At 44.8% G+C, this 27,575-nt stretch overlaps 1 protein-coding gene and 1 long non-coding RNA gene across 2 annotated transcripts in view; both read left to right on the top strand.

The window, feature by feature from the left end:
* LOC126199123 (uncharacterized) overlaps positions 1–4,935 on the top strand; it is a 370,186-nt gene extending 365,251 nt beyond the window's left edge. The window contains exon 3 of the long non-coding RNA XR_007540123.1: positions 4,825–4,935. This is a non-coding gene — a long non-coding RNA (uncharacterized LOC126199123). The remainder of the gene's footprint in view (positions 1–4,824) is intronic.
* A 106-nt stretch (positions 4,936–5,041) lies between these two features.
* LOC126198417 (synapsin) overlaps positions 5,042–27,575 on the top strand; it is an 846,670-nt gene continuing 824,136 nt past the window's right edge. Inside the window, exon 1 of the mRNA XM_049934720.1 lies at positions 5,042–5,171. The gene's annotated coding sequence lies outside the window, so the exon portion shown is untranslated. The remainder of the gene's footprint in view (positions 5,172–27,575) is intronic.

Genomic DNA, 27,575 nt, shown 5'->3' with positions numbered 1-27,575 from the left:
GGACTCCAACATGGGGCTTTTCGGTTCCCCATATGCGCCAGTTCTGTTTATTGACGAAGCCGTCCAGGTAAAAATAAGCTTCGCCAGTAAACCAAATGCTGCCCACATGCATATCGCCGTCATCAATCCTGTGCACTATATCGTTAGCGAATGTCTCTCGTGCAGCAATGGTAGCGGCGCTGAGGGGTTACCGCGTTTGAATTTTGTATGGATAGAGGTGTAAACTCTGGAGCATGAGACGATACGTGGACGTTGGCGTCATTTGGGCCGCAGCTGCAACACGGCGAACGGAAACCCGAGGCCGCTGTCGGATCACTTGCTGCACTAGCCGCGCGTTGCCCTCTGTGGTTGCCGTACGCGGTCGCCCTACCTTTCCAGCACGTTCATCCGTCACGTTCCCAGTCCGTTGAAATTTTTCAAACAGATCCTTTATTGTATCGCTTTTCGGTCCTTTGGTTACATTAAACCTCCGTTGAAAACTTCGTCTTGTTGCAACAACACTGTGTTGTAGGCGGTGGAATTCCAACACCAGAAAAATCCTCTGTTCTACGGAATAAACCATGTTGTCTACAGCACACTTGCACGTTGTGAACAGCACACGCTTACAGCAGAAAGACGACGTACAGAATGGCGCACCCACAGACTGCGTTGTCTTCTATATCTTTCACATCACTTGCAGCGCCATCTGTTGTTGAAAATTGTAACTACTGTAATTTCGAAAGTTTCTCCGCCTGAAAATGTACTGTTGTCCCAAGCATATTGCAACAAACGGTGTATTTCTATCGCTGCTCGTTTAGGGTTTATTGCCGTTTCAAATACTCCTGGAAATTGAAATAAGAACACCGTGAATTCATTGTCCCAGGAAGGGGAAACTTTATTGACACATTCCTGGGGTCAGATACATCACATGATCACACTGACAGAACCACAGGCACATAGACACAGGCAACAGAGCATGCACAATGTCGGCACTAGTACAGTGTATATCCACCTTTCGCAGCAATGCAGGCTGCTATTCTCCCATGGACACGATCGTAGAGATGCTGGATGTAGTCCTGTGGAACGGCTTGCCATGCCATTTCCACCTGGCGCCTCAGTTGGACCAGCGTTCGTGCTGGACGTGCAGACCGCGTGAGACGACGCTTCATCCAGTCCCAAACATGCTCAATGGGGGACAGATCCGGAGATCTTTCTGGCCAGGGTAGTTGACTTACACCTTCTAGAGCACGTTGGGTGGCACGGGATACATGCGGACGTGCATTGTCCTGTTGGAACAGCAAGTTCCCTTGCCGGTCTAGGAATGGTAGAACGATGGGTTCGATGACGGTTTGGATGTACCGTGCACTATTCAGTGTCCCCTCGACGATCACCAGTGGTGTACGGCCAGTGTAGGAGATCGCTCCCCACACCATGATGCCGGGTGTTGGCCCTGTGTGCCTCGGTCGTATGCAGTCCTGATTGTGGCGCTCACCTGCACGGTGCCAAACACGCATACGACCATCATTGGCACCAAGGCAGAAGCGACTCTCATCGCTGAAGACGACACGTCTCCATTCGTCCCTCCTCTCACGCCTGTCGCGACACCACTGGAGGCGGGCTGCACGATGTTGGGGCGTGAGCGGAAGACGGCCTAACGGTGTGCGGGACCGTAGCGCAGCTTCATGGAGACGGTTGCGAATGGTCCTCGCCGATACCCCAGGAGCAACAGTGTCCCTAATTTGCTGGGAAGTGGCGGTGCGGTCCCCTACGGCACTGCGTAGGATCCTACGGTCTTGGCGTGCATCCGTGCGTCGCTGCGGTCCGGTCCCAGGTCGACGGGCACGTGCACCTTCCGCCGACCACTGGCGACAACATCGATGTACTGTGGAGACCTCACGCCCCACGTGTTGAGCAATTCGGCGGTACGTCCACCCGGCCTCCCGCATGCCCACTATACGCTCTCGCTCAAAGTCCGTCAACTGCACATACGGTTCACGTCCACGCTGTCGCGTCATGCTACCAGTGCTAAAGACTGCGATGGAGCTCCGTATGCCACGGCAAACTGGCTGACACTGACGGCGGCGGTGCACAAATGCTGCGCAGCTAGCGCCATTCGACGGCCAACACCGCGGGTCCTGGTGTGTCCGCTGTGCCGTGCGTGTGATCATTGCTTGTACAGCCCTCTCGCAGTATCCGGAGCAAGTATGGTGGGTCTGACACACCGGTGTCAATATGTTCTTTTTTCCATTTCCAGGAGTGTATACCGGTCATTTTTGAAACACCCTGTATAATCTGTTTATATAATTAAGATTATATCTACCAGCATATATTATCTAAAAAATGATTCACACGTTCTGTGAACGATTGCTTAGATACAACATGCAGTAGTCATAGATGTAAGCGTAACTATCCAGAACTCTGTTATAAAAAAAGCTATGGCCTCCTTCTCTTACTGCTCTCAGCCATTATTTCTCAACCGTCGAATATGGACTATCAGACCGATTCCGTGATTGGATTGAATAGTTCCGAGATAACAGAACGCAGCATGTCATTCTCAATGGAGAGAAGTCTTCCGAAGTAAGAGTGATTTCAGGTGTGCCGCAGGGGTGTGTCGTAGGACTGTTGCTATTCACAATATACATAAATGACCTTGTGGATGACATCGGAAGTTCACTGAGGCTTTTTGCGGATGATGCTGTGGTATATCGAGAGGTTGTAACAATGGAAAATTGTACTGAAATTCACGAGGATCTACAGCGAATTGACGCATGGTGCAGGGAATGGCAATTGAATCTCAATGTAGACAAGTGTAATGTGCTGCGAATACATAGAAAGAAAGATCCCTTATCATTTAGCTACAATATAGCAGGTCAGCAGCTGGAAGCAGTTAATTCCATAAATTACCTGGGAGTACGCATTAGGAGTGATTTAAAATGGAATGATCATATAAAGTTGATCGTCGGTAAAGCAGATGCCAGACTGAGATTCATTGGAAGAATCCTAAGGAAATGCAATCCGAAAACAAAGGAAGTAGGTTACAGTACGCTTGTTCGTCCACTGCTTGAATACTGCTCAGCAGTGTGGGATCCGTACCAGAAGAGATAGAGAAGATCCAACGGAGAGCAGCGCGCTTCGTTACAGGATCATTTAGTAATCGCGAAAGCGTAACGGAGATGAGAGATAAACTCCAGTGGAAGAATCTGCAGGAGAGACGCTCAGTAGCTCGGTACGGGCTTTTGTTGAAGTTTCGAGAACATACCTTCACCGAGGAGTCAAGCAGTATATTGCTCCCTCCTACGTATATCTCGCGAAGAGACCATGAGGAGAGATTAGAGCCCACACAGAGGCATACCGACAATCCTTCTTTCCACGAACAATAGGAGACTGGAATAGAAGGGAGAACCGATAGAGGTACTCAAGGTACCCTCCGCCACACACCGTCAGGTGGCTTGCGGAGTATGGATGTAGATGTAGATGTAGATTGTAATCCAATCGAGCTGCTATGGGATGAATTGGATAGGAGGATCCGAAACGGGAAATCGTGAGTGGGTCACAATTGTAGGAGGTTCCGATGCAGGAATGGAGATTAATTCCAGCTGAAACCTTGGCAAAACTGACGCAGCGCATGCCGAGAGTGTGCAAGGCAGTGATGAAAGCAAAGGGTGGCCATTTTGAGGAATCGAAAATTTAATTGTCGCACCTTCCTGTGTATTATTTGAGCTTAATAAACATTTGGAAGACAACAGAACGCCTTTTTATACTGTATTTCCTTTCCACTGTCTATAATTACTAGGTGTTTCCAAACTTATGGATAGTAGTTCTCGCGTCCGTCGGCCGTCGTAATTTAATATATTATTACTTACGTGGTGGGCCTTAATAAAAATGATATTTCATTCAATTTCGATTTGCGATTAAATGCTTTACTGAAGTTCTCCTTTTCAAACAATATTAATCTCAAATTATTTGTTACGTTAATGAACGTTAGACTCACTGAATCTTAAAACATGAGCATATAAGCTGAACAATGGAATAAACTTTTCATATTAATTTTGTCGGCTAGTCAGTTCAATTTAAAGCAAAAGATCTTTAGTTAAATTGCGGCCCACACACGCCCGAGAGTATTTTTTCTTGCCTCCGTTAACCATTGTATTATAGTCGGAGTCCTGGCTCTGGCTCTCGGCTGTGGTACTGAAAGTAAGAACCTTAAAGCTACGTATTTTCTCCAACGTCGGGCGGCTGTGGAGAAGAATGAATATTATGTTAATAGCGGACGAGTTTTTCGCTTCCGCTAAATTTTTTATAAGTTAATATCGCCACGTAATGGCGTCGTTGGCTGCATCGGCCGCTGCGATTGTTGAACTGTATATTACTCGAATGCAGGTTAATTCAAAGGAAGGCGGACATGAAATCGGGATGGCCTCTTACAAATTAAAAGTGCACAATAATATTAAATCAATATATTATCTGCTTAATTCATACAAATATGCTTACATTTGCCAGCACTTGCAAGATGTCCGTCTACAAGCAACCAAGACAAGAGAAGAAGTGAAGACGACTAAAAAATTAACAAAAGAGCGTATCTTGTCGTCTCTTTAGATATTTTTGTTATATTTCTTTGCCCTCGAAACTTACACAGAGAAATTATTATAATATAGAGAAAAATGTATGTTCGCCTGAGCGGCTAGTGTCCACTTATTCAAATTTTAAATGTCTCTTCTTTATAAATGCCGTTTTCTAAGTCTTTTCGTAAAATAGCACTGGGGACGCTATATAGTGTAGTTGGTCATCATACTGTTGAGACACAGACGTCAGTGTATGGCCACGGCTGGTTTCGCTTCCGTCCAGGTTCTCGTCCGGCGACCTGTCGTCTGAGTTGGACGACGCGCCGGACGAGCGGAAGCCGCTGCCGCCGACGCACGAGGGCGTGCCGCTGGGGCTGTCGAGCGGCGTGCAGCCGGCGCCGCCGGGCCCGCAGCACGGGCCGCCGCCCCCCAGCGCCGCCCCCGCGCCTCCGGTCGGCGGGCCTCCGCCTCCGGCGCAGTCGCAGAGCGGCGGAGACCTGTCGCTCAACCTGCGCACCGGGCCGCGCACCACCAGCGCGCCCTCCTCGCCCGCCAAGACGCGCGAGTCGCTGCTGCAGCGCGTCCAGAGCCTCACCGGCGTCGCCAGGGACCAGGGTGCCAGCATACTAGGTGAGCGGTGCTGCACCTTGCTAATACTGAGAGGAAGAAACATGTAGGAGAGAGTGAAGGGGGGGGGGGGGATTGTGGAGAGATAACGGGTGAGACAGGTAGCACTAGACAGATAGTGTGACAGATAATGAGTGTGAGAGACAGAAGCATAGATACTCTGGACATTAACGGACCAAAAGGCGACGCCACCAACACACTAGGCCAGAAGGTCCACACAACGTAACTTTATTCTGACAGGAAATGTCATACAATAGGCACCTAATATCGCGCGGTGCCTCCTCTGGCCCTGCAGATTGCAGTGAGACGCTATGGAAGTGAGTTTTATAAACATTGATGCACCATGCAGGACGACTTGTGCACCATCATAGCTCTCCGTATTAATAAGAATATTTTCTATTGCTTTATATACTGTAGGGCGCGTACGCCTTCTTCTCCTATAAAATCGTGGCATTTTCTGTATGAGCGGTCCAATACTGTTCCTCGAACGGCTGCACGAAGACTGACATCTTATTAACAGATTCATTACTTGTATAGACAAAACTGTTGCCTCCTTGAGCCCCTGGTTCTCTGTGTACGCTTGGCGGTTGTTGGCTGACGGTAATAGTCATAAATTTTGTAAGTCCGTACCGCGTTGGATATCCTGTACGCGTGATGTAGAAAATCTAGCAACACGCGTCTCATTTGGCTTTTCATGTTTGTAAACACATAACGAAAAGCGATAGGCGGTTGCGTAATGACCAAGGTCAACGCTCACACAGAGTATCTCCCATGTGGCTGATGCAATGGCTTTGTAATTTATTTATTTTAATTTGGTATTTTTTTTTTTGATGGGGATAAGGAAAAGGGAAGAATTCATCTAATTTCTCCTCTGGAGGTAGATGAAACCAAATAGTTTGCAGAGCGGCAGCCAATTCTGATCTCTTCGTGAGTGCAGGATCCATGCACAGAGCCTGCGTTCCATGACATCCCAGACATACTCTATGAGGTTAAGATCTTGGCCCTGGAGGTGCCATCCCAGTCTTTGGATCTCCCCTGCATGTTCCTCGATCCATACCTGGGCGACTTGGGAGCTATGTGACGGCACATTGTCATTCTTAAACACCGCAGAACCGTCAGGAAATGAAACTACTCCAGAGACCTTTTCAAGACTCAGACATTTATGAAATATGTATGCAGCCTGAAGCGACGAATGAAAATTTGTACCAAGGCGGGCTTCTAGAACCCAGATCTCCTGGTCCCTAGGCAGATGTGCTAACCACTACATCACTCTGGCACAGTGACTCTGAACAACTGCACAGACCACAATAGCGCACCTCCTTCCTGAATCCAAAATTACGTTCACACGTCAGCCCACTTGGTATTCCCCCTAAACTCATTTGATTAAACCACCTATGCCTGGGTTTCAGGCAGGATCCCCCATTTCTGTCAGTGCGTTGTGCTGGAAGGCCAAAAATGGGTATAGATGGTCACCGAGCAGCTCAACATACAGCGGATCATTCGGATCTCTTCCAAAACAACTATGGGTCCCATTCCATACCAGGATCCGTCGATTCATATGGTCTGCACCACAAACAGTACCTCCCGTCGGCATGGTGCAGTAGAAATCGTTTCTTGTCCGACCATATCACGTTACGCTGTTGTGCCAGATGACGTTGGGTTAACATTGGCACCCGTGTGCTGTGCCAGCTCCCATGTCCCATGGAATCAATTGAAACGTCCCCTTAGAAAAATGAAGAATGACAGTGCTGGAAAAACTCTTACGTTATTTGATTTTCAAACAGCTGAGAAAAACTGAACGTACTCAGACATTTCTCTCTTTACTCATTCTGATCAACACTAAACTGACACACAATATTTTTAGCGCAACGCAATCTGACTTTCAATAATCCCTACAAAAGAATGGCCCTGACTGACAGTAACCTATACCTTTCATGAATCACTTACCTCACAAAAATCTTCGTTACTCGAACTACTGCAATACAGCGAGCGCCAATGCAACCAGCTAAACAAAAGATTCTAACTACTGATAGCACTAACTACTGATAGGAATAGTTAGCAAATGAAAGATTTTGATAGAGCATCTCTCTCCCCACATCCGTCTCTGCTGGCGTGTCACCTCCAACTGCCCAACGCTAAGCGCTGTTCACATCGAACTGTCCAACACTACACAAGCAAATATTCCAACAATGAGTCCAACCAGCCACAGACTGCACACAGCGCAGTCAGCGATTTTCATACAGAGCACTACGTGGCGTTACCAACACAATAACCTAAACAGCCTACTTACACAATGTTCCTACGGATTGTCCACTGGGAGACGTGTGTAGAACGTCCAGTGTTGAATTGAGCCATGATTTGTTGTACTGTTCCCCTTCTCTCACTTTTGACAATCCGTCTCAGATGTCGCTGGTCACCGTAACCGACGGTAACTGGACGGCCGGTAGTTAGTCTGTTGTGGACTGTGACACCCTCGTTCAACCATTCACTATTGACTCTGGACGCGGTTGAATGTGTGAAGCCGACCAACCTACACCTTTCGACGGCGTCAGCGCACGAGGAAGTTCTACATCTACATCTACATTTATACTCCGCAAGCCACCCAACGGTGTGTGGCGGAGGGCACTTTACGTGCCACTGTCATTACCTCCCTTTCCCGTTCCAGTCGCGTATGGTTCGCGGGAAGAACGACTGTCTGAAAGCCTCCGTGCGCGCTCTAATCTCTCTAATTTTACATCCGTGATCTCCTCGGGAGGTATAAGTAGGGGGAAGCAATATATTCGATACCTCATCCAGAAACGCATCCTCTCGAAACCTGGCGAGCAAGCTACACCGCGATGCAGAGCGCCTCTCTTGCAGAGTCTGCCACTTGAGTTTGTTAAACATCTCCGTAAAGCTATCACGGTTACCAAATAACCCTGTGACGAAACGCGCCGCTCTTCTTTGGATCTTCTCTGTCTCCTCCGTCAACCCGATCTGGTACGGATCCCACACTGATGAGCAATACTCAAGTATAGGTTGAACGAGTGTTTTGTAAGCCACCTCCTTTGTTGATGGACTACATTTTCTAAGGACTCTCCCAATGAATCTCAACTTGGTAGCCGCCTTACCAACAATTAATTTTATATGATCATTCCACTTCAAATCGTTCCGCACGCATACTCCCAGATATTTTACAGAAGTCACTGCTACCAGTGTTTGTTCCGCTATCATATAATCATACAATAAAGGATCCTTCTTTCTATGTATTCGCAATTCATTACATTTGTCTATGTTAAGGGTCAGTTGCCACTCCCTGCACCAAGTGCCTATCCGCTGCAGATGTTCCTGCATTTCGCTACAGTTTTCTAATGCTGCAGCTTCTTTGTATACTACAGCATCATCCGCGAAAAGCCGCATGGAACTTCCGACACTATCTGCTACGTCATTTATATATATTGTGACAAGCAATGGTCCCATAACATTCCCCTGTGGCACGCCAGAGGTTACATTAACGTCTGTAGACGTCTCTCCATTGATAACAACAGGCTGTGTTCTGTTTGCTAAAAACTCTTCAATCCAGCCACACAGCTGGTCTGATATTCCCTAGGCTCTTACTTTGTTTATCAGGCGACAGTGCGGAACAGTATCGAACGCCTTCCGGAAGTCAAGGAAAACAGCATCTACCTGGGAGCCTGTATCTAATATTTTCTGGGTCTCATGAAGAAATAAAGCGAGTTGGGTCTCACACGATCGCTGTTTCCGGAATCCATGTTGATTCCTTCAGAGTAGATTCTGGGTTTCCAAAAACGACATGATACGCGAGCAAAAAACATGTTCTAAAATTCTACAACATGTTACAGAAGTCACTGGCACAATCGCTTCTCAGAAAGTCTCCTATATAACTGCAGATGGCACACGGTGAGTGTGGTGAGCATACAACACAGCTGCGCCATCTGTGCCCCACATCCCGTTTTTGCTAAGTCACTGTACTTACGAGGTGAATACGGCACGAGCCGACCGTTGTGGCCGAGCGTCTGTAGGCGCTTCAGTCTAGAACCGCGTGACTGCTATAGTCGCAGGTTCGAATGCAGCCTCGGGCATGGATGTGTGTGATGTCCTTAGGTTAGTTAGGTTTAAGTAGTTCTAAGTTCTAGGGGACTGATGACCTCAGATGTAAAGTCCCATAGTGCTCAGAGCCATTTGAACCATTTTGAACACGGCAGGTTCCATCACCCGATTTCCGTGTAAGTTTGCTCAGTGGAAGAGGAGTCAAAATAACCGTACATGTGTCTTGGCTTATCCGTAGATACCAGACCTTTTTTCTGCGAAAACGCCGACCAAAGTTTTCGCCATGATTTACATGCCTTTGAGCAGGCTGAAAGTTGAACTGAAGCGGTGGCGCAGTTTGTAGCGTCGCAGTTTCGCGCTCCGTGAGCGAAACTCAATTCTTTTTAATTTAATTTTATTTCATTCATCTACCCATGGTCGTAGAAGGTTACTACACAAATGTTCCATATCACATTAGGGAACAAATGGCTCTGAGCACTAGGCGACTTAACTTCTGAGGTCATCAGTCGCCTAGAACTTAGAACTAATTAAACCTAACTAACCTAAGGACATCACACACATCCATGCCCGAGGCAGGATTAGAACCTGCGACCGTAGCGGTCGCTCGGTTCCAGACTGTAGCACCTAGAACCGCACGGCCACTCCGGCCGGCCACATTAGGGAACACAAGGGCGTTGTATTAACTGTAGAATTACAACTGTGTTTCACAGTAAGTGTCGTACATTTGTTATATGTGTGTGTGTGGGGGGGGGGGGGGGGTATTTTCGGGGCTTTCAGTATTTTGAAATTCTCATACTCCTATACTTGTTATCAATGTTTATAAAAAAATGGTTCAAATGGCTCTGAGCACTATGGGACTTAACATCTATGGTCATCAGTCCCCTAGAACTTAGAACTACTTAAACCTAACTAACCTAAGGACAGCACACAACACCCAGCCATCACGAGGCAGAGAAAATCCCTGACCCCGCCGGGAATCGAACCCGGGAACCCGGGCGTGGGAAGCGAGAACACTACCGCACGACCACGAGATGCGGGCAACAATTTTTATATTGATTATTACATTTTATTCTTATGTTTGTTCTTCCGGAACATTTCGTGCATTCCATTCGATGGTACCGATCGTAGAAACATTCGAAACACAGAAATTCCGAACACCAGAAACATCGGTCAAAGGGAGGTCTACCACAGTGACGCTTGGGAGAGAAACGTCGTTACCATTGCTGAACGTTTCACTCATTTCCAATAATTTCGGGGCAGTCCACTCATATTGGAACTTTTTTTCCGGAAACTGCTTCTTACAGTTGATTGTGACTCAAGATACACTACAAGAATTTCACCGAGAACAATTTCTTTTATTTTTTTTTTTTTTGTTCACCAGACAGATACATTATTTTGGTACATATCCGATATCACTATTCAAAATGACCTCTGACAGTCATTAGATATTAAGGTCGATCAAGGCGCCGTTGTACGTCCTTTCACGCAACTATAAGCCTGTCATACTAATTTGACCCTTTTCTGGTCATTAGCGCTTAGAATTTAATATAGTAACTTTACACCCCATCCAAGCTTAGTCATCTAATACTATCACTGACCCCAAGTAATTGAAAAATGGGTTACTCATCCCCCATACCTGCTTCTAGCTGATGGTATTTTGTCTGTCCTGCGTGCATGCTTTTTGACCATCCGTGGGATTTGCTATCCCATAGATATAGTTTCAGCCTATCCACGTTCTATAGTTCTATAAAATCGTCCACGAACTAGGACATTATACGTACACACGCATTAACTTCCTGCGCCTTCGACCCGATCATCGGATTACTTTAGTAACACATTTTTGCCAATCACATGGAAGAAGACGATTTCTCAATTTGCGCACGCGCGTTGCTTTCCGACATTCTCACAGCCTAGCTGCCGGCGCCACCTCAGTTTACCTGAGAGCCCGCGACCCACACTTCTGACGTTTGAGCTAAGTACACGTGACATGGTACACACGTACCGTTTATTTTACATTTTATGGACGTCTTTTGCCCTTCGGGCGTTCTGTATTAATGTTGGACCATGCCTCTTTAGGCAGTTTGTAGATTTAGTGTGTTCCGAAGGAGGCGTGGTTATCCGCGCCGAAACCTAGGTCAACAATGGAGGCGGGTTCTTTATAATCGTTATAATCATTAGATAATTAATAGACGAACAAGGACAACGTTATTTCAACACACACTGGAAAACATTTCGTAGTAATCTTCTACAGAGAGAGATAGATAGAAATAAGAACAAAAAACTGTAATCCGGTTTCGAACAAGGGGTGCAATAACTGTGAAGCCACAACGCTAGCAACTGTGCCACCGCTTCGGTCGAATTCATCATTCGCTACAAGGCACATAGAGTACTGCGAAAACTTTGACCGTCTTTTTCTCTGAAACGGTCGGGCATCTGTGAATAAGCCGTGACACGTGTTCGGTTATTTTGATTCCTCTTCCACTAATCGAAGTTTCTGCGAAATCGTGTTACAGCAGTTGCCGTGTACTTCTCGTTAGAACACAACGGAACGTTACAGACAGGTCCTCTTACGATTTTCTTCATAGGGGTTAAAGAATATGAAAGTCAGTGCGCAGACATTACTTTCCTAAAGAAGTACTACGAACTAAAAGAAATGGTTCTGACGAAGAAGGATTTATTTTAAGAACAGTTGACAATATTCTAATGCAAGAGGAATGGAGTTCAGATAGAACTCTTAAATTTATGTTTCATGTCACCAAAGCCATTCATGGTCAGTTGAGTCTATCTACCTGTCTTTCTTTCTTTTTTTTCTTCAAGTAAATTCCAAATTAATTAAGAAGCATTACCACTCAAAAAGAAGAACAGTGTCTGAGGCTTGTATTCGGGATGTCGTTGGATACGTTCCCGTTAGTAAGACTTTTTTTACTCTTACTTATTATTTGTTTTCATTATCAAATTGAAATTTTAGTTAAATACTATCGAATCGTGATTTTATCATCAGAAATAAAATCTTTAGTTTTAATCATTAATGAATGAAAATAAATTAAAATTTTATACAGCCATTAAAAATGTCTTACTGTTAAATCAAGAAATTATATACAACAATCTTTAAGAACTTTAACACACATGCAGCCTTTTTACATTATCAAGGTATATGTTTTCCTTTCTATATAGCACGCAACGCGAGAAACAACTGTGTTTTTCTACTTCTGTAGAGCTGACTTTTTTACTATCCAAAATACTTTATTTAATGAAAATTATTTCCTAATTTATGTTCTTACTTGTCCATAGTGTCGGCTTATTCCTTCTCAGGCTACTGTAAAACCTAAATCATTTTTCAAGTATGTGGCCTGTTTTGTGGAAGAATAGTCCAGGAAAAATATTCCAATCATCGAATAACAATATAAAGACTAAGGAGACACAAACGCACGAAGTCCACTACTATAATATGAGTACATGCGGCGAGACTATGTCGCTGTGTTAGCACGCGACACCACCTTCCTCCCACCCGCCTCAACGTCAAAACTTTCTTCCCGAGAAACTTTGACATTGGCATCCCGTGCCGTTACCTTTCGCACCGTTCCATTCTGTCCCGTTCCTTTCGTTGACACCACGTGTGTACGTCATCATTTCAAATGTTTAGAAATTCAGTTCCGTGAAATGGGACTCGACCGTACAGACGGGTGGAGAGATGGAGAGATGGACCTGAGCAGCTGCTAACTACAAATGAATATATGAACAGGTTCAGTTGAACCTACCGATATGACTTGTCAGATGGTCCCGTAACGTATCGACGTTATGGTGTTTCACGTTATATCCGCGAAAACAGAAATAACTGAACAAATAATTTTTGGATCTATATCACTTTTTTGGATGCAATTTATGGTGACATACGAATCTGTCCTCCCCCCATGAACCATGGACCTTGCCGTTGGTGGGGAGGCTTGCGTGCCTCAGCGATACAGATAGCCGTACCGTAGGTGCAACCACAACAGAGGGGTATCTGTTGAGAGGCCAGACAAACGTGTGGTTCCTGAAGAGGGGCAGCAGCCTTTTCAGTAGTTGCAAGGGCAACAGTCTGGATGATTGACTGATCTGGCCTTGTAACAATAACCAAAACGGCCTTGCTGTGCTTGTACTGCGAACGGCTGAAAGCAAGGGGAAACTACGGCCGTAATTTTTCCCGAGGGCATGCAGCTTTACTGTATGATTAAATGATGATGGCGTCCTCTTGGGTAAAATATTCCGGAGGTAAAATAGTCCCCCATTCGGATCTCCGGGCGGGGACTACTCAAGAGTATGTCGTTACCAGGAGAAAGAAAACTGGCCCTCTACCGATCGGAGCGTGGAATGTCAGATCCATTAATCGGGCGGGTAGGTTAGAAAATTTAAAAAGGGAAATGGATGGGTTAAAGTTAGATATAGTGGGAATTAGTGAAGTTCGGTGGCAGGAAGAACACGACTTTTGGTCAGGTGACTACAGGGTTACAAACACAAAATCAAATAGGGGTAATGCAGGAGTAGGTTTAATACTGAATAGGAAAATAGGAATGCGGGTAAGCTACTACAAACGTCATAGTGAACGCATAATTGTGACCAAGATAGATGCGGAGCCCACACCTACTACAGTAGTACAAGTTTATATGCCAACTAGCTCTGCCGATGACGAAGAAATTGAAGAAATGTATGATGAAATAAAAGAAATTATTCAGATAGTGAAGGGTGACGAAAATGTAATAGTCATGGGTGACTGGAATTCGGTAGTAGGAAAAGGGAGAGAAGGAAACGTAGTAGGTGAATATGGATTGGGGCTAAGAAATGAAAGAGGAAGCCGCCTGGTAGAATTTTGCACAGAGCACAACTTAATCGTAGCTAACACTTGGTTCAAGAACCATAAAAGAAGGCTGTATACATGGAAGAAGCCTGGAGATACTGACAGGTTTCAGATAGATTATATAATGGTAAGACAGAGATTTAGGAACCAGGTTTTAAATTGTAAGACATTTCCAGGGGCAGATGTGGACTCTGACCACAATCTATTGGTTATGAACTGTAGATTAAAACTGCAGAAACTGCAAAAAGGTGGGAACTTAAGGAGATGGGACCTGGATAAACTGAAAGAACAAGAGGTTGTACAGAATTTCAGGGAGAGCATAAGGGAACAATTGACAGGAATGGGGGAAATAAATACAGTAGAAGAAGAATGGGTAGCTTTGAGGGATGAAGTAGTGAAGGCAACAGAGGATCAAGTAGGTAAAAAGACGAGGGCTAGTAGAAATCCTTGGGTAACAGAAGAAATATTGAATTTAATTGATGAAAGGAGAAAATATAAAAATGCAGTAAACGAAGCAGGCAAAAAGGAATAATAGCGTCTCAAAAATGAGATCGACAGGAAGTGCAAGATGGTTAAGCAGGGATGGTTAGAAGACAAATGTAAGGATGTAGAGGCTTATCTCACTAGGGGTAAGATAGATACTGCCTACAGGAAAATTAAAGAGACCTTTGGAGACAAGAGAACCACTTGTATGAACATCAAGAGCTCAGATGGAAACCCAGTTCTAAGCAAAGAAGGGAAAGCAGAAAGGTGGAAGGAGTATATAGAGGGTCTATACAAGGGCGATGTACTTGAGGACAATATTATGGAAATGGAAGAGGATGTAGGTACAGATGAAATGGGAGATACGATACTGCGTGAAGAGTTTGACAGAACACTGAAAGACCTGAGTCGAAACAAGGGCCCCAGAGTAGACAACATTCCATTGGAACTACTGACGACCTTGGGAGAGCCAGTCCTGACAAAACTCTACCATCTGGTGAGCAAGATGTATGAAACAGCCGAAACACCCTCAGGCTTCAAGAAGAATATAATAATTCCAATCCCAAAGAAAGAAGATGTTGACAGATGTGAAAATTACCGAACTATCAGTTTAATACGTGACAGCTGAAAAATACTAACGCGAATTCTTTACAGACGAATGGAAAAACTAGTAGAAGCCGACTTCGGGGAAGATCAGTTTGGATTCCGTAGAAATGTTGGAACACGTGAGGCAATACTGACCGTACGACGTATCTTAGAAGCTAGATTAAGGAAGGGCAAACCTACGATTGTAGCATTTGTAGACTTAGAGAAAGCTTTCGACAATGTTGACTGGAATACTCTCTTTCAAATTCTGAAGGTGGCAGGGGTAAAATACAGGGAGCGAAAGGCTATTTACAATTTGTACAGAAACCAGATGGCAGTTATAAGAGTCGAGGAACATGAAAGGGAAGCAGTGGTTGGGAAGGGAGTGAGACAGGGTTGTAGTCTCTCCCCGATGTTATTCAATCTGTATATTGAGCAAGCAGTGAAGGAAACAAAAGAAAAATTCGGAGTAGACAAGAAGAGAATAGAAGCTTTCGAAATGTGGTGGTACAGAAGAGTGCTTAAGATTAGTTGGGCAGATCACATAACTAATGATGAGGTATTGAATAGAATTGGGGAGAAGAGGAGTTTGTGGCACAACTTGACCAGAAGAAGGGATCGGTTGGTAGGACATGTTCTGAGGCATCAAGGGATCACCAATTTAGTATTGGAGGGCAGCGTGGAGGGTAAAAATCGTAGAGCGAGACCAAGAGATGAATACACTAAGCAGATTCAGAAGGATGTAGGTTGCAGTAGGTACTGGGAGATGAAGAAGCTTGCACAGGATAGAGTAGCATGGAGAGCTGCATCAAACCAGTCTCAGGACTGAAGACCACAACAACAACAACGAATCTGTAGCATAGTACTAGGTCTAAATTTCACTGAAAGGTAACAATTTCATTATGGGTTGACGAAACAGTATCGAAAGCTTTATCTAATTCGCGTTATTCCTCATAACTCCGTACCTAAGTGTCCTTGAACAAAATTCAACATTCACACTTCCCTCCTGATAATTTCTATCTTGTTAATCGACCGTTGATTTAGTCAAATTGTCCCATAAATTTGTTTCGCCCGCAGTTAGATTTAGTACCTCTTCGTTAGTTTCATATCTACCTATCTAATCTTCAGTATTATCTGTAGCAGTACATTTCATAAACTTCTCTTCCTGCCTGAAATGCTTTGGTCTACGACTCACATCCATATGTTACACTCGAGACAAGTATTTGCAGAACTGCCTTCTTTACCGTTATATTTATTTTAGTAGTCGAACATTTCTGTTTTATGGAAACGCTTTTTATCAGCCTGCGTTTTACATCGTACCCATGGCCATTTCAGAGTTTTTCCACCGTAATAGTTTCCGTGACATTTTGCTATAGCCAGCCCTATTTCTGGCGCTTGCGCCCTGTAGTGGACCTTTCCTTGTCATTGATTTGCTGACTTGGATTAGCTTCATTTTTCTGGAAACTCCTTTAATAGAGTATTACTTATGAGTCTCCTGAGAACGAGGATACGTTATGGATAATATAAGAGACCGACACTTTGGGTGATATTTTCGTATCATAAGACGAAGGAGGGCATGAGGTATATTTACAGAAGCCTTGTTTGATGCATGTCCCCTTTAGAGTTCAGAAATGGTCTCGCACAGGTTACAGCGTGGGCTGGTTTATGGAAGGTTCTCTCATTACATCAGAAGCACTTTCGTTAACATTTTCAGTAACCGGTAGAGGAGGTAGATCTTGTGAGAATAACCATGGATTTGGCAAGTGCCGTTAAACTAAAACGTTTTTTTCAGTTAGCGCTCACACACATTGTTTGAAGGCTATACCGAGTTTGATTGATATGTTATTATCATCAGCCCACAAATACTTTTTGGCCTATGGCTGTGTCAGAGAACGTAAACAGCCGACATTCCATGACGTCCCTAGTAGAGAGCTCCAATAGGAGCCTTACTGATTTGAGCATTGACTGAAATAAACTTCGTCGATAAAAGTAAAGTGCTCTCTCATGAAGTCTGCCAATAATAAGACAAATCAGGAGAAATGTCATGCTAGCCCTCGATACAGCAATGATGAGCAGAAAGTTGAAACACTTCAATATTTTTGTGGTCACGTTACAGTAGTGCTCCATGGGAGTAGAACTCGAGTTTCCACAGGGGAAAGTGTTGAGATTTTCCGTGCATTCCTGCTGAGCGCGGAACAGCGACGATGGAGATTGGGCAGGTATGTGATTTTTGAAGGTGATAGAAGTATGGCGACGGACCAGCGGAGAACTTCTGATCCAGATGCGTAGAGGGAGCAGGAAGGTGCTGTTATGTTTTCCCCCACTTTCCATTTACTACTCCAAGGGAAAAAGTGTGCTTTTTGGGATACAGCCCTTTACAGAGTTGCGCTTCTTTTCAGCCAAATGTCTTAGCAATCGGGAAGTGGGACAGAACGAATGCCAATGGGAATATCTGGGAGAGGACTTAGTTTCGGCATTTCTCCTGATGACCTACGAGAGCCTCCCGAAAACTTTGGTCGCAACCGAAATTTTGGGACAATTTATAAATTGTCCTAGACGAAAATTAAAATTGTGTGTGTGTGTGTGTGTGTGTGTGTGTGTGTGTGTGTGTGTGTGTGTGTGTACATGCGCTGGGGTACTTTCATCCTATGAATTGTTTCGAGGGCAACCTATATGCAAAAGAAATGGTGCGCCATCGCGTTGGACCCACATGTTTTGACGCACGCCTTATGGCACATCTTCCTAGAACCTATCCAGTACACCGTCAAGGAATCGCAAGTACGCGGCACCCATGAAATGAAATGGAATATCATGTGGCTAGGGCCTCCTGTCGGGTAGACCTGTCGCCTGGTGCAAGTCTTATTAGTTTGCACCACTTCGGCGACTTGCCTGTCGATGGGGATGATATGATTGATGAAGACAACACAATACCCAGTCCCTGAGCGGAGAAAATCTCAAACCCAGCCGGGAATCGAAGCTGGGCCGCCTGCATGACATTCTGCCGTGCTTACCACTCAGTAATCGAGGCGGAGATTTGATGAAAGAAGTTATGATCCATCCCGGAACCCTGCCCAGATGTTCAATCCGTATCGTTTGTGAAACCTATGGGAGCGCACAGCATGTGTGTGTGTGTGTGTGTGTGTGTGTGTGTGTGTGTGTGTGAATTCCTAAGGGACCAAACTGCTGCGGTCATCGCTCCCTAGACTTACACACTACTTAAACCAACTTACGCTGAGGACAACACACACACCCATGTCCGAGGGAGGACTCGAACCTCCAGAGGGGGCGGTCGCGTGATCCGTGACATGGCACCTCAAACAGCGCTGCCACTTCACTCGGCAGCATGTGGGTATTCACCAGCCCACAGCTGACTGTTGTGGGAATTGCGAACACCTTCCATAGTGAATTTGGTTTCATCCATGAAAAGGATCCTCCGCGAGAAGTCGGGCTCGTCCACTCAACGGCGCAAGGACCACCTGCTGAAGTGGGCGCATGACGCAAAATCCTGTGGCTCCATTGCCTGACCTTCCGAAACAAACCTCTCTGCATTGCTACCATAGTACGGTATGAACAAAGACCACAAGCACAGCAGCAGGTATAAACCTCTCTGGACTGGTCACAAATTCAACAGAACGACGTGTGAACAATCCTGTAGTGAGCACGGGTCATCAGATGATCGGTGAATGACGTACGAAATACCGTATTCAGTGGTGCCACACATCAGGGAGATTACAACATGTCGTCTGGTATTTTGTTTCTGGCGGGAAAAAATGCTTTTCTGGACATTAGTTCCTACACTAACCTTAACCGTCTTGGTCCCCACTATAAGTCCTCAACGTCTGTAAAGGGAATTTAGTTGCAATCTGTATGTATTTTGATCAAACCGGCGCAACTTGCGAAACAGGAGAGATGTTTCGAAGGTCGTGTAATAACACGAGAAAGGTACATTGCGTTGTGGCAAATGGCCTAGAGAGAGTTACAGTTGTTTATGGAGTCCACAGAATGAACAGTTGAGCTGTTCAAAAATGGTTCAAATGGCTCTGAGCACTATGAGACTCAACTGCTGAGGTCATTAGTCCCCTAGAACTTAGAACTAGTTAAACCTAACTAACCTAAGGACATCACAAACATCCATGCCCGAGGCAGGATTCGAACCTGCGACCGTAGCGGTCGCGCGGTTCCAGACTGCAGCGCCTTTAACCGCACGGCCACTTCGGCCGGCAGTTGAGCTGTCTGAAGTGATACAGTAACGTTGAGATGTGAAATTTGTGATATTTTCTGTTTACGAAATTTGTATGTATAGACTTGATACTGTGGGAAGACGTTCATTTTTTTAGGCATTAGAGCTGTAGAAAAAGGTTTTTACAATGTTAATCTAATAACTTTCTCAGTTTAAATAAATTTTCGGTCTCCATTTGTCACGCTGCTCATAGAAGAACTTTCGACAGTTCAGTATTTTACCGTGATTTTAAAATCTTTAGAACTGATGATGCGGAATTTTCCGACAACACAGGCCGCAGAGCGAAAATGGTCTGGGACTGCGATGTCGCATCCACAATACAGCCAGCACTATTACTTATCCACAACAGCACTACAGAATAGTCGACGAAATACCAGAGGAAGCGTCCCAGGACTGCAGACGAAGAAGGCGTCGTAATCATGCAGCTTCATTTTTCTAGAAGTTGAAAAATGAAGGAAGGTATATTTCAGTTTGTGAAGTCGCATTCATTGAATTTCATGGAATAACCAGGCACAGACTATACAGCTTCCGGAACAGTATTGTAATGTGTGGGCAGTCTCCAAAAGATAAAAGAGATTCCCATAAAAAGAGACTGTTCAGATGGAAATGGAAACGCCGTGTGGCTAAAGCCTCCTGTGGGGTAGACAGTTCGCCTGGTGCAAGTCTTTCGAGTTGACGCCACTTCGGCGACTTGCGTGTCGATGGGGATGAAAGAATGATGATAAGCACAACACAACATCCAGACCCTGAGCGGAGAAAATCTCGGACCCAGCCGGCAATCGAACCCGGACCGTTAGGCATAACATTCCGTCGCGCTGACCACTCAGCAGTTACACTACTGTGTGCGTGATAATCCAAATCGAAAATACCTGCCAGAAGATTCAATCGTAAGTGATACGCATCTGAATTGTTACACAAGTGCCGTATCAGTCTTCCATATGAAACCTAATCGACAATGTGTAATCATAGTTCAGATACATATACTATATGTGATTCATTGAAAAGCAGAATACGAGCTGAGGAAAGAGATTTTGAGAAGATTCAATCAGTAGCTCAAAAGACATTCCACTTCAAATGGACAGAAGCTTTTGTAAGCATGAAACAAAAATGTATTCTAATAGCTAAACAAGGGCCCATTAGCTGTATTTCATTGGATCACATGCAAAACCTGCTTCTACCACACCTGAAGTCAAATGCCCTTTACTATGCAAGGCAATTGTGGTACGACGTTTATGGAATCCACAATCTGGCAGATGACTGTTTCAGTTTACCGCTATTCAGCCAGATAAGCTAGAGATTTTTGTTATTTGATGCAGTCCCTGGAAGAAGAAAACAAAACCTTTTGCAAGGATCTCCTTTATGTTACCCCAGGTGAAAATTGTAATGAATGGGAGGAAACGGAAGGGAGCAGCAGCGAAGATTTCTCGCGCAGGTGGTTTTGGTTGTCCATAGTACATAAATGGCCTGCGGTGAGTCCACTCTATTCTGCGCTGTACTTTATAGAGATCCAACTTCCGCTGTAGATACGAGATTTAAAACACGTCATAGAGTTTAATTGTAATGGAAGACGTGGGTTTGTATTAATGTCAAGAGAAGATAACTGTTATGTTAGTATGTTAGAAGGGCAGGGACAAACAAATGCAACATATCAAAGGTACGTCGGACAGAAAGAGCAAATACCAAGATATAAATGGAATTCAATGAACAAACATCATACGCACCCTAGCCATGGTGGCCCCGCCAAATATAATAATTAAAGAAATTGTAAGAAAGAAGAAACTAGCAATACGTGAACATCTCACCTCCGAAAAACTAACGATTTTTAACAGTGTGATCTCGAGATTTGGGCTATAATGTGGACAGACGACAACAGGATAATGGTGAAGACCCAAAATGATAAAAGATCAGTCTGCAACAATGGCGCCCATACTTCGCTACAAGTGGGTGTCACGCTGCCCCACCTTCTCCCCCCCCTCCCCCCTAGCCAATACGGTGAAGCCAGGTGTTTTTTTTTTTTTTTTTCAAGGAAACGATAGTATTATGTAGTTTTTCTAACAGGGTCCGAAATGGAAATATTTTATGGCTGTTTACAAGTCGCCAGTCGTCTTCCAAAATATTCCATAGCTCCAGGACCTGCCTCCACCCCGTACCCCCACCCCCTAGAAATTATCGTCTGGGCGCCCTTGGCCTGCAATGCAGATAAACTCAAATGCCTGTGTTTCAGGAGCTAAAAACACGTCAACTCTTGTTTGTATGTTTTTTGCGTCTCTATTTTGTTAAGAAACAATTTATTTCGCAATACTTTCTTTGAAACACTTCCTGTTATAATCATTTGTTTGTTTATGTTAACTTCCGGTGGTAATTATAAATTTTCTCTTCAGTTTCCATATTTCCGATAGCAATATAGTTTGTTATCCCACCATTAGTTCCGTGTGGTGTGCAGCGGGTGTACCTTATGTACTCAACGGGAGAAGATGGAAGGCGAATTTTCCGGCGCTTTTAAATAAGCAGAACATTTCATAAGGGGACTAACCCCGAAAGAAAATACTGGTCCTCCTAAAAGGCGGTTGAGTGGGGGGCTTGTAACCAATTCTCGGAAAAAACACACTACACCTAGTACCCCAACGAACCCTGGAAACTGGTTGTTTCCAAAGGTCAGTGACAAAGCTATGGAAAAGGTCAAACGAAAATGGATCAACGGGTATACCACAGTAGCAACCTGGAAATTTAAGTGGAATTTCCCAAAAAGAGACAGAACTAGCAAGTACACTCAAAGATATGAATTTCGATGATGCAGTAATCGCAGAAACTAAACTGAGAATAATAAATACTTTAGTAATTGCATTATGTTTTATAGTAGAGTCGAAACAACGAAAGAGCAAACACGGGTGTGGTATTACTCCTGCAGAAGAGATGGGAAAGGAGGTCAAAGATTGAACATACATAAGCGAAGAATAATCAAAGTCACACTGAAACCGAAAAGAGGCAGCACCACCATTATAAGCACATACACTCCACAACAAGGAAAAAAGAATGACTCGGGGACATCTACGAAGAGCTACAAACCACAGATTGATCAGATTATTGTGATGTGTGGTTTCAGTGCCGGAATAGAAAATAACACCCTAGTAACGAATATTATGGAGCCTTTTGGAGAACCTCTTACAATAATCTAGAAACATCAAACGCACTTTTTAAGAAAAGAGATATCCAAAAATATACTTGGGCCAGTAGAGACCTTAAATCAATAACTGACTACATTTTGGTAAATGACAGGCCAAAAGTGTGTAGCCAGGATTTTTTTCAATTGTATGTGCTTAATTTGCGTTGAGGAGACATATAGTACAATGCACATAGTATTTGGTCTACAAAATTAAGCAAGAAAAGCTTTTCTTACGAAAGTGTAACGACATAGGATGTTCATATTCACAGGACAGGTATCTTAGGATGTTGTGCAGAAATGATTATCATTTGGACCAAGCATTTGGACCACGGGTTCAAGATCAACATCGATATTCGGCGCAACACCACACCCTTCCCTACAGTTAAAATGTGCCTGCGGGTCTCATTGTCACTACGAACCGAAAGTAATTTATCAGTGTGACTTGAGCAGATGTGCAAGATACCTTGCAGATGTACACGCTAACCGTACCGTCAAATCAGTGGTTTTGAAAGAGCATGCATTGTTGGCATGAGAGTATGTGAGACATCCATCTCGGAAATTACTTCTGGTGTGGGTCGAAGTGCTTCGGCAGTGCAACGAATGTGTGAAGAATGGTTCACACAAGGCCGTACATCAGGACGAGAGGGGCCAGACAGCAACTCCCAGGCCATCCCCCAGTCATCCGAACGGCATTGAAGAACAGATATGCCTCCTCCCCGGGTCTGGCGCAACAGTGTAACACATGGTACACTATCAGAGGTAACAGTCCGTCGCCATTTATTACGGCTTGGGTTACATGCATGTAGTCCACTTCTCCGCATACCTTTGACGAATGTGCAGAAACATGCTAGACGGCAGTGGTGTACGGAACGACTGTGGAGAGAAATGGCGTCATATAGTATTTTCGCACGAATCAATGTTCAGTTTGTTTGAAAATGATGGCCGTATTTTGATTCGCCGCAGACAGGAGGAGCGGCATCACAGTATGGTACGGGGTGCTAATGAGTACGACCACAAATAACAGTTGGTGTCTGTCCAGGGCAATGTATCAGTGTGACATACACTCCTGGAAATGGAAAAAAGAACACATTGACACCGGTGTGTCAGACCCACCATACTTGCTCCGGACACTGCGAGAGGGCTATACAAGCAATGATCACACGCACGGCACAGCGGACACACCAGGAACCGCGGTGTTGGCCGTCGAATGGCGCTAGCTGCGCAGCATTTGTGCACCGCCGCCGTCAGTGTCAGCCAGTTTGCCGTGGCATACGGAGCTCCATCGCAGTCTTTAACACTGGTAGCATGCCGCGACAGCGTGGACGTGAACCGTATGTGCAGTTGACGGACTTTGAGCGAGGGCGTATAGTGGGCATGCGGGAGGCCGGGTGGACGTACCGCCGAATTGCTCAACACGTGGGGCGTGAGGTCTCCACAGTACATCGATGTTGTCGCCAGTGGTCGGCGGAAGGTGCACGTGCCCGTCGACCTGGGACCGGACCGCAGCGACGCACGGATGCACGCCAAGACCGTAGGATCCTACGCAGTGCCGTAGGGGACCGCACCGCCACTTCCCAGCAAATTAGGGACACTGTTGCTCCTGGGGTATCGGCGAGGACCATTCGCAACCGTCTCCATGAAGCTGGGCTACGGTCCCGCACACCTTTAGGCCGTCTTCCGCTCACGCCCCAACATCGTGCAGCCCGCCTCCAGTGGTGTCGCGACAGGCGTGAATGGAGGGACGAATGGAGACGTGTCGTCTTCAGCGATGAGAGTCGCTTCTGCCTTGGTGCCAGTGATGGTCGTATGCGTGTTTGGCGCCGTGCAGGTGAGCGCCACAATCAGGACTGCATACGACCGAGGCACACAGGGCCAACACCCGGCATCATGGTGTGGGGAGCGATCTCCTACACTGGCCGTACACCACTGGTGATCGTCGAGGGGACACTGAATAGTGCACGGTATATCCAAACCGTCATCGAACCCATCGTTCTACCATTCCTAGACCGGCAAGGGAACTTGCTGTTCCAACAGGACAATGCACGTCCGCATGTATCCCGTGCCACCCAACGTGCTCTAGAAGGTGTAAGTCAACTACCCTGTCCAGCACGATCTCCGGATCTGTCCCCCATTGAGCATGTTTGGGACTGGATGAAGCGTCGTCTCACGCGGTCTGCACGTCCAGCACGAACGCTGGTCCAACTGAGGCGCCAGGTGGAAATGGCATGGCAAGCCGTTCCACAGGACTACATCCAGCATCTCTACGATCGTCTCCATGGGAGAATAGCAGCCTGCATTGCTGCGAAAGGTGGATATACACTGTACTAGTGCCGACATTGTGCATGCTCTGTTGCCTGTGTCTATGTGCCTGTGGTTATGTCAGTGTGATCATGTGATGTATCTGACCCCAGGAATGTGTCAATAAAGTTTCCCCTTCCTGGGACAATGAATTCACGGTGTTCTTATTTCAATTTCCAGGAGTGTATGTGAATGACATTCTGTGACCCGTATCCATATCCTTTCAGCACGTTGCTCCACATGCCATTTTTCCGGAAGACTATGTACGACCACATGGTGCTGTACTAACGCGTGCCTTCTTGATGCCACAGGATGTCAGCCTTTTGCCCTGATCCGCCAGATCACCAGGCTAGTTGCCAATCGAAAATGTGTGGATATGGTGAAACGACATATGCTGTGTTGTGACCCAATGCCAACCATAACAGATGAACTTTGGAATCAGGTGAATGCAACACGGATAGCTATACTACAGGACGCCATTCGCGCCTTACACGCGTCGATGACATCACGCATGAAACAAGTTATCAGGGCCCATGGCGTACGTTGTGCCTACTAGGGAATAGGACACATGCTGAACCGAACCGAGGTGGCTGAAATACTAATCATTTCTGCAGAACATCCTAATGTACATCTGCTGTGCATATGAAACTGCTATCTCTAGTTGTTCAATGTGTTCCGTTTTTTCTGAACACACACACACACCCACACACACCAGACGGATCGCTGAAATATTGTGTCTAAATGATTGACTGGTTCAACTGCCTACAAGGATATTATCACTTATTACGCCTGCAAAATTTATATCTACATCTACATCTACATGATTATCCCGCCATTCGCAGTTAAGTGTATGGGAGAGAGTTAATCAAATCATCTTCAAGCTCTTTAATAGTCACTGCGATTGTTACCCTTTATCAGTAATAACTGGTAACTTTCTAACACTAACTGTACTTCACGTAACACAGCAATGCGTTTCGAGGATGCCGCAGATGTGTTCTTACAGATTTTTCTCTTTCAATGGTATGTACTGGGTGCCAACAACCAGATTACGAGAGCACCCTCTCGGAACGCGTTGTTGTTTTATGTTTAGTTAGTGACTCAATGCTACCAGTTATTACTGATATTAGCGTTAACCCTTGTATCCATATAATAAAAATTATACTTTGTTCTATAACCAGATTACCCGGTAACCCAATGCATTTATTGTCGTACAGTCACGGTTGGCAACACTCACCTCTGTGTACAGACAAATCGTTAGAACAGTGCATTCTAAATGTTGCTTGCTACAGTTGGACGACATTATGAACTATTCTTCATCGTGTAACCTTTGCTATAGTGAACCTCAGCTCTGGATTTCATGGACGATACACGAGAACTCTAAGTGTGAATAGAGCAGATTAAGATATGAAACGAAAGGCGATTATATTAGAAAGTTATTGTCTGCTGTTCATCTAGGAGAGTATGACATTGCGGATTTTAGTAAAGAAGATTCTACAGACAAATAGATCCCAAATAACAAAGGGGTTGAAGCTTCAGATATTGAAGATGCTACTGATGCTTGCAGTGGTACTGAAGTTGAGAGACAAATGATGGTAGCTACGAAAATAACACAGCTGCCAAAACAGCGAAGCGACTGTGTCTTCTGCAGGCAATCTACGTAGCAAGGAAACAACTGAATGGCATTAGGAACCTTCTGGGACAAGAAAATTTCTGAAGCATAATATTTTGCGGGAAAGGGGTGATCCAACATGTGCAACTAAAATTCTTTCTACAAAAGACACCTTAAAGAGTATACTCGTATTTATAGATGACATGTCTGATATAATAGTACGTGAAACCAACAGGACGGCAAATCAGGTATACATGAATTATAATATCAATTCAGATGGAGCAGAGAAAGTGTTGAAACATTACAACTGAAAAATTTGATGCCTATTTTGGTAAGATTCTCTAACTGTGAACACAAAAGAAAATGTGGAAAATAAAACGCATTCCCACTGTATCTTGCAATCTTATGCCTCACCATCATTTGGCAGATAAGCGGATTTATAATATTTGACAAAGTGAACATTAGGGCTGAGCATCTGAAAAGTGGCAAAGCTGCCGCAATATCTGACATATTTGAAATGCTAAATTTAAATCTTGAGGAGAAAGCTATGTACTTACTGAATGGTTCACTGTCGATGAGCAGCTTTTTCCTTACAAAGAAAAGACAAGATTTACTCAACGCTTGCTCTGGATTAAAGGTTTAGTGGGTTTGATTCGCGAAATTTTTATCCCATAACTGGACAAATTTATATAAGTCTATAAAGAAACTAATCAAGGAGAGAGGGTATATTTATGTTACCTCTTCGAAGGTTCCGGCAGAAATATAGTCAGTGACAATCGTTTCACAACTCTGCCATTAGCAAGCCTGTTGGTGACTTGGCATTGGTCTGTAGCTGGTACTGTGAAAAGAAGCAAGCTCAAGCCCTTTATACCTCGAGAGGCACAACCTTCCTCTTCGCACCAAGAACTGTCATATATATTTGTATTGAGTGAAGATAAAGTTTCTCTGTATTCATATGTCTCAAAGAAGAAGAAAGCACTTCTAATGTTATCCATAATGCATTGTGTGGCATTCACTTCTGGCCGTCTTTCAAAGCCGGATGTTATACATTATTTTAACAGCACAAAAGTGGGCGTTCATAACATGGACAGGTTGTGTTCCAATTACAGTGTAAAAAGAAGAACACAGAGATGGCCCCTAGCATT

The sequence above is a fragment of the Schistocerca nitens genome, chromosome 8 (assembly GCF_023898315.1).
Source record: "Schistocerca nitens isolate TAMUIC-IGC-003100 chromosome 8, iqSchNite1.1, whole genome shotgun sequence".
In the NCBI taxonomy this organism is placed as follows: Eukaryota; Metazoa; Arthropoda; class Insecta; order Orthoptera; family Acrididae; genus Schistocerca; species Schistocerca nitens.
The sequence above is the reverse complement of the archived record's forward strand: the minus strand, read 5'-3'. Positions and strand labels throughout refer to the sequence as shown.